The sequence below is a fragment of the Miscanthus floridulus genome, chromosome 11, assembly GCF_019320115.1.
Source record: "Miscanthus floridulus cultivar M001 chromosome 11, ASM1932011v1, whole genome shotgun sequence".
Lineage (NCBI taxonomy): Eukaryota > Viridiplantae > Streptophyta > Magnoliopsida > Poales > Poaceae > Miscanthus > Miscanthus floridulus.
Genome location: NC_089590.1, coordinates 80,656,100 through 80,664,907, shown reverse-complemented (window position 1 = coordinate 80,664,907; position 8,808 = coordinate 80,656,100). Strand labels below are relative to the sequence as shown.

Genomic DNA, 8,808 nt, shown 5'->3' with positions numbered 1-8,808 from the left:
CTTCTTTTCTTCTTTTTTTGGTGCTTTATGTCAAAGGGGGAGAAAATTAGAGGGGTCAACAACTTTTTCGGCGCCATGGAGAGGAGGTTGCTGCAGCTAGAGTCATTAGAGTAGTCTTCGTTAGGTGAGAGTTTGAGAGTCTATTAGAAACTTTATTTATGTAATAATGCTACTTAAGTACTTTATATATGTGTGGGATATGGACATATATTAATTTATGCTATCGTTTGTGATACAATTGTGCTAGAATGTATATCTTTATTGTATCACATGCTGTGTGGTGTCTGTTTTGATCTGTGCTATTACAGCAAGTGCGGCAGTGCCGCACCCAGCTGCAATAGCAAATCATGTTGTGTATAAACTATCATTTGCATCACGTTTTACATACCTAACACAGTATGTAGCACCCCATAGGAGCATGGATGTAGGGAGAGCCCCATCACTTTCACTAAAATGTAAATCTTAGCTTCTTATGCTAATATGAGAATTCAATTCTCTATTCACACATTTAGGGGGAGGCTCTACACCCATGGCTTAAAAATCTCAGTATTTATTTCATATCTTTGTAAGATCTAATTGGGTTGTCATCAATTAACAAAAAGGGAAAGATTGAAAGTGCAATCAAGCCCTAATTGTGGGTTTTGGTGATATGATCATGCAATTAGAGAACTAATGAGATTTATCAAGATAACAAGCAGGGAATTTATGTTCGAGGATGCTACACGAAACGAAGGAGCCCCCAATTACAAATGTAGATGGCTTCAAACTCAAAAGAGTTTTAAATTTTTTATATTTTGAATTTGAGTATAGTAAAAACCGTACTATAAAGGGGGACACAATGCTTAAGCTAATATGCGCTACCAAGTGCTCAAACACACACATCCATCCTCAGATTCATAGCCAAGATAGTCTATACTTTACTATTACCCTTGTTGTCTTGCGTGGTGCGGCACTACCATACTTGAAGAGAGGCACTGCCACAGTGCGACACTTCCGCACTTGAGCCATGGCACTACCATGACTTAAGTGACGGTTGGAGGCTGGGGAGTATTTATACCCTTCCCCTTCTTTCCCAACGGCTCTCTACCTCTTCTTCCTCACTCCAGCTCATCTAAAACAGAAAGAAGCCTCTCTCTCTCTCCCTCCATTATTGACCTTGAGCCCTCAAGCAAATCCATAGATTTTCCCATCAATCCTTGAGAGAAAAGGGTCCAAAACTCGATTAGAGATCAGCTCCATTGATTCCCCAACTCAAAAGAGCACTTGGTTCAATGTTTTGGCTGGCGGTTGTGTTTGTTACTCTTGGAGCTTGGCTCCTAGCCGGCTAGAGCATCGCCCGTGGAGGTTGCCAACTTGTGTGGCTGCCCTAGGTGGTTTGTAACCATCTCTTAAAACTAGTAAACTCACCCCTCATCTCAAGAGTTAAGTCTCTTGACTTGAGAACGAGGAAGGGTTGGAAAGCCTAAAGCCTTAGTGGCTAGCCTCAACAACGTGGAGGTAGGCAAGCCTTGGCGGTGAGCCAAACCATGGGATAAATCATGGTGTCATTTGTGCTTGATTTATATTACTTGCATTTCATATTGTTGGTTGAGGTGATGTCTAGGGTTTCTAGTCAATCTACTTGTGTGTGGTATTCCTACAACTTCTAGCTCTTGATCTGTGACTATTATACGTGTAGTAGGCTGAGAAATTTCTCCGATCTAAGTTTCCATTCACTGATTTTGAAATATGACTCAAAGTTGCCTGCAAGTGTGGCAGTGCCACTGTTCTGGTCTGGCAGTGCCGCCCTCCAGAGCGGCAGTGCTGCAGGATGAATTTGATAAAAGTTTGAGTGTTTGTTTTGACAGGCCTATTCACCCCCCTCTAGGCCAACCACAGATCCTACAGGGGCACCAGTGGTGCCATGGTGGTGTGGCTAGAGGAACCTGACTGCTTCTTGAAGGCCAAGAGGCTGTGTCTCGGCAAGGCGTGAGGAAGGCAGCAAGGGGACCGCGGAGGTGTTCGTACGGTTACGACGAGCAGGCAGCGCGGCGTGGCGATGGCGATGGCAGTGAAGTGGAGGCTCATGTCGATGACCCAATTCGACCGAGCGGAGGTTTTTTCATTGAGGCTCGTGTCGATGTCCCAATCTGACCGGGTGAGGAGAAGGCCAAGGTGGTGAGCTGTGTCTCTGGAAGCTTTGTGTTCGTGCACGTGGTGCAGATGAGATTCCGGTGGCGGCAAGACGATGGTGAAGTTAATGGAGCGGCTCGGTGGTACCATGTCACCCCGATGGCGAAGCAAGCCCAGATCCTCGAAGAGTTTAGCGACGGGAGTGGCGAGGCCCCCGTGCGCTTTAAGGTGGTGTGTCCGAGGAGTGGTGTGTGGCGGTGGATGTGACGAGGCCCCCATGCATTTGAATTGCCTTGGAGATCTAGGATCCGGTGCGGTGTTTTGATTGTTTGGTGTGTAAGGTGCAGCAGCGGTACTTCGGCGAGGGGTCCTGCATGGCGGTGGCCTCTTCGGTGTGGTGCGGTGGGCTTCTGTTCTGACTTCTGCCAACGCATGGTCGTGGTTGGAAGATCGACGATCGTGTGTGCGTGACCTAAAGACGACGACGGCATGGTGGGGGAGTCGTGGTAGCTACACGGCATGCAGCGGACTGCGGCGGCTAGTTCTGCATGACAGCGACTGGTTGGCGTGGGACATTGTCGGTAACGATGGCACTTGCGGTGAGGGCTACTTGTCGGCTCTACTCTTGGTTTGTGGAGGTGCGGCGTGGGGAATTTTTTGGAGTTGAGTGGAGTTGGTGTGCCCGTGTTGATGTCTCAATCCAACCGGCAGTTGTTGAGTGTGGCTCGTGTCGATGTCCCAATCCGACCGGCTACAGTTATTTTCTCTTCCTTTTGTTAAGTTTGTTTTACGACGTGGTTGTTGGTCTTTGTTGTATCGTTGTGCCAATTTTGGGCTCATCTTCGTTTTATAATCGGCAGCTCTCTTGCCTGATTTGTTTTAAAAAACAACTAATAGGCGTCAAAAGGAATCAAAACTGCTTTGTACGGTCTAGGATGTCATACTGTTGGTAGTACTCCCTCTGTCCAACAAAACATGCAACTACGGACCGTGTGTCGACAAAAGTAATTTACGTTTGACCAAATTTCTAGTAAATACTATTCACATTTATAACTCCTAATTAATTTATTAAGAAAATACATTTCATAATGAATCTAATAGTATTTATTTGATATAGTAAATATTAATATTTTTTATCTATAATTAATTAAACTTGAGGTGCTAAACCACGACACTGTACTAGAATAGCATGTTTTCATGGAAGAAGGGACTATTAAGCAGCCAGCCGGTTTGAGCTTTGAGAACCAGATTAGTATTCTTGTTCTTGAAGCAAGCCAACCAGTTTCAGAGTTACTGATGACTGACAGTCCGCTACAAGCCATATGCCTCTGTTCTTAGTGCAAACTGCAAAGAATTTGCCCCCAGTAGTCCAGTACTACGGAGCACAAGCTCACAAGACAGGGCGAAGCTGTCTTTCGTTAGTGCGCGAAAGATCAAGAAGCCCGTGCCTTTTAATCCAAAGCAAGGAATCGCGAAAAAAAGGATTGCTTGGCTTGCACACTTAGCATGCGCCGGGTCGGGTTTCTCTCCGATCTCATCTGCCTCGTCGTGACTACAGGTGGATCGGAGAGCCGTATCGGGGGGAGGGGTGTAAAGGACCGGCGCTTTGGTGATGAATTCCTGCCTCATGGCGCTGCCTTTTTACCGCCTCAGTTATGATGAGCATGCGATGCACTTGTGCACTGTGTCCGGCTGTTTCTTTTCTACTACTACTACCCTTTTCGATCGATCTTACTGGAGTCCGCTCTCATGAACCATGATGATGATGCCAGGCCCTGAAACATTCGAATGGAGTAGATCTCCAACTCTCGCGGTGGCGCCTCCAAAATTGCGCTTGAACGGTCCTGTCAGAGTCTCCTTGTCGCAGAGCATTCACCTTTTCTTGCAGGTAACTTGGAAATGGTAAAATGAACTAACTTCTGACACGAGCAACAATCTAACAATACGAGACACCGACGTGCAATGGTTGCAGCCACATACTAAATCTCATTAGACTGGCACAGAGCGTCACCGCATAGATGTTGATTACCTGACGACGTGCCACGGGACTGCTACTGACGAGTAATCAGTTCAGGCAGCCCAATGATGCAACTTACACCAGCATAACAAGCTACCTGAAAACTCCTGCTGGGAGAAATCCAACCACACAGACGTGTATAAACATCGGTTGCCCACGGATGACACCATGCGATCTCCGTGATGGCGCCGCAAGTGACCTAATTTCCGCGTGACATCACCCGGGAATGCTGTCGCGAGAGACGGGCTTTTCTTGCCTGGATCCACACGGAAAGCACCCTTCCAAGCTTCCATTTCGGTTGGTCCACGACGAATTCTGGCCAAGTGCGTACTCCGTGACGAGGAATCGGAAGCGGAAACGCCCAGATTTGTTAGCAACTTGTTGTTCACCAAGACGAGCGAAAAGCAGCTGCAACCTAACCCGAAACATCTGTGATCTGTCAGGCGGCGCATTCGCACGTCACACATGGGAATGAAGCTGAAAGAACAGGGAACAGAGAAGAAAATTTGGGCTGCAAACGTATCTTCCTTCCATATGGGCCTTATTAAAGTGGCCTAGTTAGTTACAGTGTCCTTATCCGTAAGACAACGATTATTTCTGGGCCGTGACGGAGAAAACGTAGGCTGTTGGGCCATGGAGGACAGGAGCCGGTGTCTTATGGACGGGCTCGGGCACGTGGACGACATCCGATCCGGCCTTCCACTTCCGCCTGCAGAAAATAGCCCAGGTGAAGAGACAGCCCACCAGCACGGCAACGAGGCCAACGGCGGCCGCGGCCCATCCAGCCACAAAAGCGTCGCTCTTCCTCTTGGATTGCACCGCGACCGCCTGACGGCCTGAGGGATCGACGGGTTGGGGCCGGCGAGGCTGTCGGTGTTGTACGTCTGGAGCTTGAAGACCTTGAGCCCGTTCAGGATCGCGTCGTAGTACTCCGGCCTGGTGTCCACCTCCGGGTGCAGGGCGACCCAAAGGTCCGTCTGCCCGGCGCCGGGCGCCGGGCGCCGTCACGACGAGGTAGTCGGTGTGCACCGGCCTGCCGATGCCCCCGCCCCAAGCGATCACGTCCATTTGCTCCTGTGCCGTCTGGTTGTTGATGTAGATGTAAAACACTCGTTGGTTCACCTTCGTGATCGGGTACTGGATCTCGCAGAAGTGGAACCGCAGGATGTAGTAGAATCCGGCGTCGACGGGGAGGATCCACGTGAGGTTGTAGTTGAGGTTGATCTGCGCGCTCGGGCAGTCGGGCCCATCGACCTCGCCGATGCGTACACGCTCTCCGGCGCGATGTACGGGGGCACGGACGGCGTGTACTGGATGCTGACGTTGCTGTCCTTGCTATAGCTCACACCGAAGGCCGCGCCGAATATGTAAGGCGAGTCTGTTGGTGTAATTCTGTCATAGCTAGAAGCGTCAGAGTCTGATCGCAATAATCAATTTTAGCGCGAATTGTTTGGAGAGGTAGTCTACCCTTTTTGATGCATTCGGCACGTGCAATTTCTTTTCCAGCTAGACGACCCGCAATTTGGATTTTTATTCCCTTTATATCCGCTTTTTTAGTTAATTCAATAGCTTTTTTTCATTGCTTTTCGGAATGAAACTCTATTTTTTAATTGAAAAGCTATATATTCCGCAAGAATATTAGGTTGTCTATAAGGTTCTTTAACCTTTTCGATAGCAATATTAAGTCTCTGGTTTACAGAATTAACAAAGCCGAAGACGGAAAGTTGCAGGTTTGAATTCAGGCGGTTGGTGTGCGCATGGTGAGCGCGCCCACGACACGACGTCGCATGACGGTTGCATTCTACTCTACTGTATCTGTGTTTTAGGCGGTTGTTTAGCCAGGTGTCGTGTGTAAGAGTTGCTGGTATAAGTAGCTTGGACATCAGAGTGTGTGTGAAAAAACTTCCATAGTAATTGTGATGTACCGATCATTTTAAATCCGTGGAAAATAGCACTGTCCTCTGACAGTTGTCGTTCGTCATTTCTACGTTCCAGTGCATTCGAGAGTTTATACTTGTTCCTCTTGATTCTAGGCTAGCCAATTTGCATACAGGCCTGTGATTTGCGTGTTCCAAAACCAACATTTGGTATCGAAGCCGGTAATCACAGCCTGATCCACCATAATCTGCGAGGATGAGCGAAACAAGTCGCTCTGGCGGCGACGGTTCCGGCGGGGGAGGTGGCGGTGGCGGCGGTGAGCGGTATGCATATCTGCAGCTAATGGGCGTCCACTACACGAGCTGGAGCATCCGAGTGCAAGCAATTATGGAGGACCAAGGTGTGTGGGAGGTAGTAGAGCCATCGGGGGAGGCAGATGCGGCAGCAGAGGACCAGGCGGTGGCTGCGGCAAGAACTGCCAAGGATAGGAAGGCGAGGGCTCATCTCCTTCAGTGTCTACCTGATGACTTTCTTATGCAAGTGGAGAAGAAGAAGACGAGGAAGCAGGTCTAGGAGTGTCTCAAGGAGCGGCGTTGGCGCGGATCGTGTGAAGGAGGCAAGGTTGCAGACTTTGAAGTGTGAGTTCGATGCACTGCGTATGAAGGATGATGGAGTTGATTAGTATGCAAGCAAGATTTGGCTATGTCGGTGAAGTATGGGAACCTGGGTGGAACCCTGGACAATACAACGATGGTGAAGAAGCTCTTTGACACTGTCCCGGATCGCTTCATTATGGTGGTCGCCGGGATAGAGCAGTTTTTCGATCTGAAGAAACTGCCTTTTGAGGAGGCAGTTGGTCGTTTGAAGACCTACGAGGAGCGGATACAGCAGGGAGCGGGTGGATCCAGGGGTGATGGCGGGCAGCTGTTGCTCACGCAGGCCGAGTGGGAGGCGTGACACAAGAAATCCGGCGGGGAGTCCTCGTGGAAGGGGAGAGCGTAGGACGGGGGGAGTCGTGGCCGAGGTCGAGGGCGCGGCGGGCAAGGCCATGGCCGCGGCAGGCGTGGGGATGCGTCCGACAAGGAAGGTAGGGCCAAGTGTGACAAGAGCCACATCAAGTGCTTCAAATGTCACAAGACTAGTCACTACGCCAATCGTTGTCTTGGTGGAGAAGAGAAGAAGGGAGATGAAGCTCATCATGCTCGAGTGGAGAACGTCGAGCCGGCGCTGATGCTCACGGTCACGAAGGTGCCAGAGTCGCTCGAGTTCGCGCCAAGGGTGATCACGGGGATGCAGCACTCTGCTGTGTTCCTAGATGAGAGGCAGGTGATGCCCGAGCTGCATTTGACCGGTGGAGACAAGAACACAGGAAATGTCTGGTATCTGGACAATGGGGCCAGCAATCACATGTCAGGTGATGCAGGCAAGTTTCAAGACCTTGACAAGGGAGTGGTTGGCAAGGTCAGATTTGGCGATGGCTCTGCAGTGGAGATCAAGGGAAGGGGAACATTGCTGTTTCAGTGCAGGAATGGGGATCAGTGGCTGCTGCATGATGTGTACTACATCCCTAGGCTAAAAAGCAAATTGATCAGCCTAGGGCAGCTTACTAAAGCCGGGCACAAGGTGATCATGGATGACAATTGGTTGGAGGTGCATGACAAAGTGAGACAGAAGCTTGTGTTGAGGGTTAGTCGAACTGCAAATTGACTATACCAAGCTGATATGAGAAGTTCAGAACCAGTGAGCTTGATGGCAAGGGTGTCTAAAGAAGCCTGGCTATGGCATGGTAGGCTTGGTCATGCAAGCTTTCGGTCACTGAAGCTGTTGTCCAAAAAATCCATGGTGGGAGGTGTTCCTGTGATTGATCACACTGATGAAGTCTATCAGGCATGTTTGGTAGGGAAGCAAACACACATGGCATTCCCTAGGATGGCACAGTGGCGTGCAAGCAAGCCTTTGGAGTTGCTCCACATTGATTTATGTGGACCTATTTCACCTGCAACTGCAGGAGGTAACAAGTACTTCATGCTCATTGTTGATGACTGTTCTAGAATGATGTCTGTCTTTATGCTTAAGTCCAAAGATGAAGCTAGCTATGCATTTGCTAAGTTTAAGACAGTAGCAGAGAATAATTTAGAACAGAAAATCAAAGTTGTGAGATCAGACTGAGGTGGAGAGTTCTTAGCTATTTCTTTCAGAGATATATGTGAACAGGCTGGGATTAAAAGGCAGTTCATAGCTCCATATACACCGCAACAGAATAGAGTAGTAGAGAGGAAAAATAGAACTGTGATGGAGATGTCTAGATCACTGTTAAAGAGCATGATAGTGTGAAAGGTCCTTGTGTGGTTTTGGTAATTGAGTGACAACCTAGGTGGACTAATTGTGTTTATGTGAGATACACAGGTGATTAGTCCACAGGTACATATGTGTGAGCAACATATGCCATGAAGGTGAAAATGGCTTAGAGATGTTGCAAAGCTCACACATGTGATGATGAAGGAGCTCATTGCACATGAGACATGACATTGAGTCATGTGATCAAGGTGGAGAAGATCAAGATAAGACTTGGCTTGATGGACCGGTTGCAAGCATGAAGGGCAAGTCGGAGGCTTTGGAGCGATGGACCGCGTGGTGGTGAAGCTTGAGCAAGACTTGGCACCGATGGACGAAGGCAACGGTGAAAAGCAAGTGATGTCAAGATCGATGAACCAATATGATCACGTGGTGATATGAAGTGGATCATATCATTGTTGATCATGTTGGTGCATGTGTTGCATCAACATTAGAGGAGATGGAAT

At 48.8% G+C, this 8,808-nt stretch overlaps 1 pseudogene; it reads right to left on the bottom strand.

Moving 5' to 3' along the window:
• Positions 1-4,720: 4,720 nt before the first annotated feature.
• Positions 4,721-6,111, bottom strand: LOC136492281 (receptor-like protein kinase FERONIA; annotated as a pseudogene).
• Positions 6,112-8,808: the final 2,697 nt, after the last annotated feature.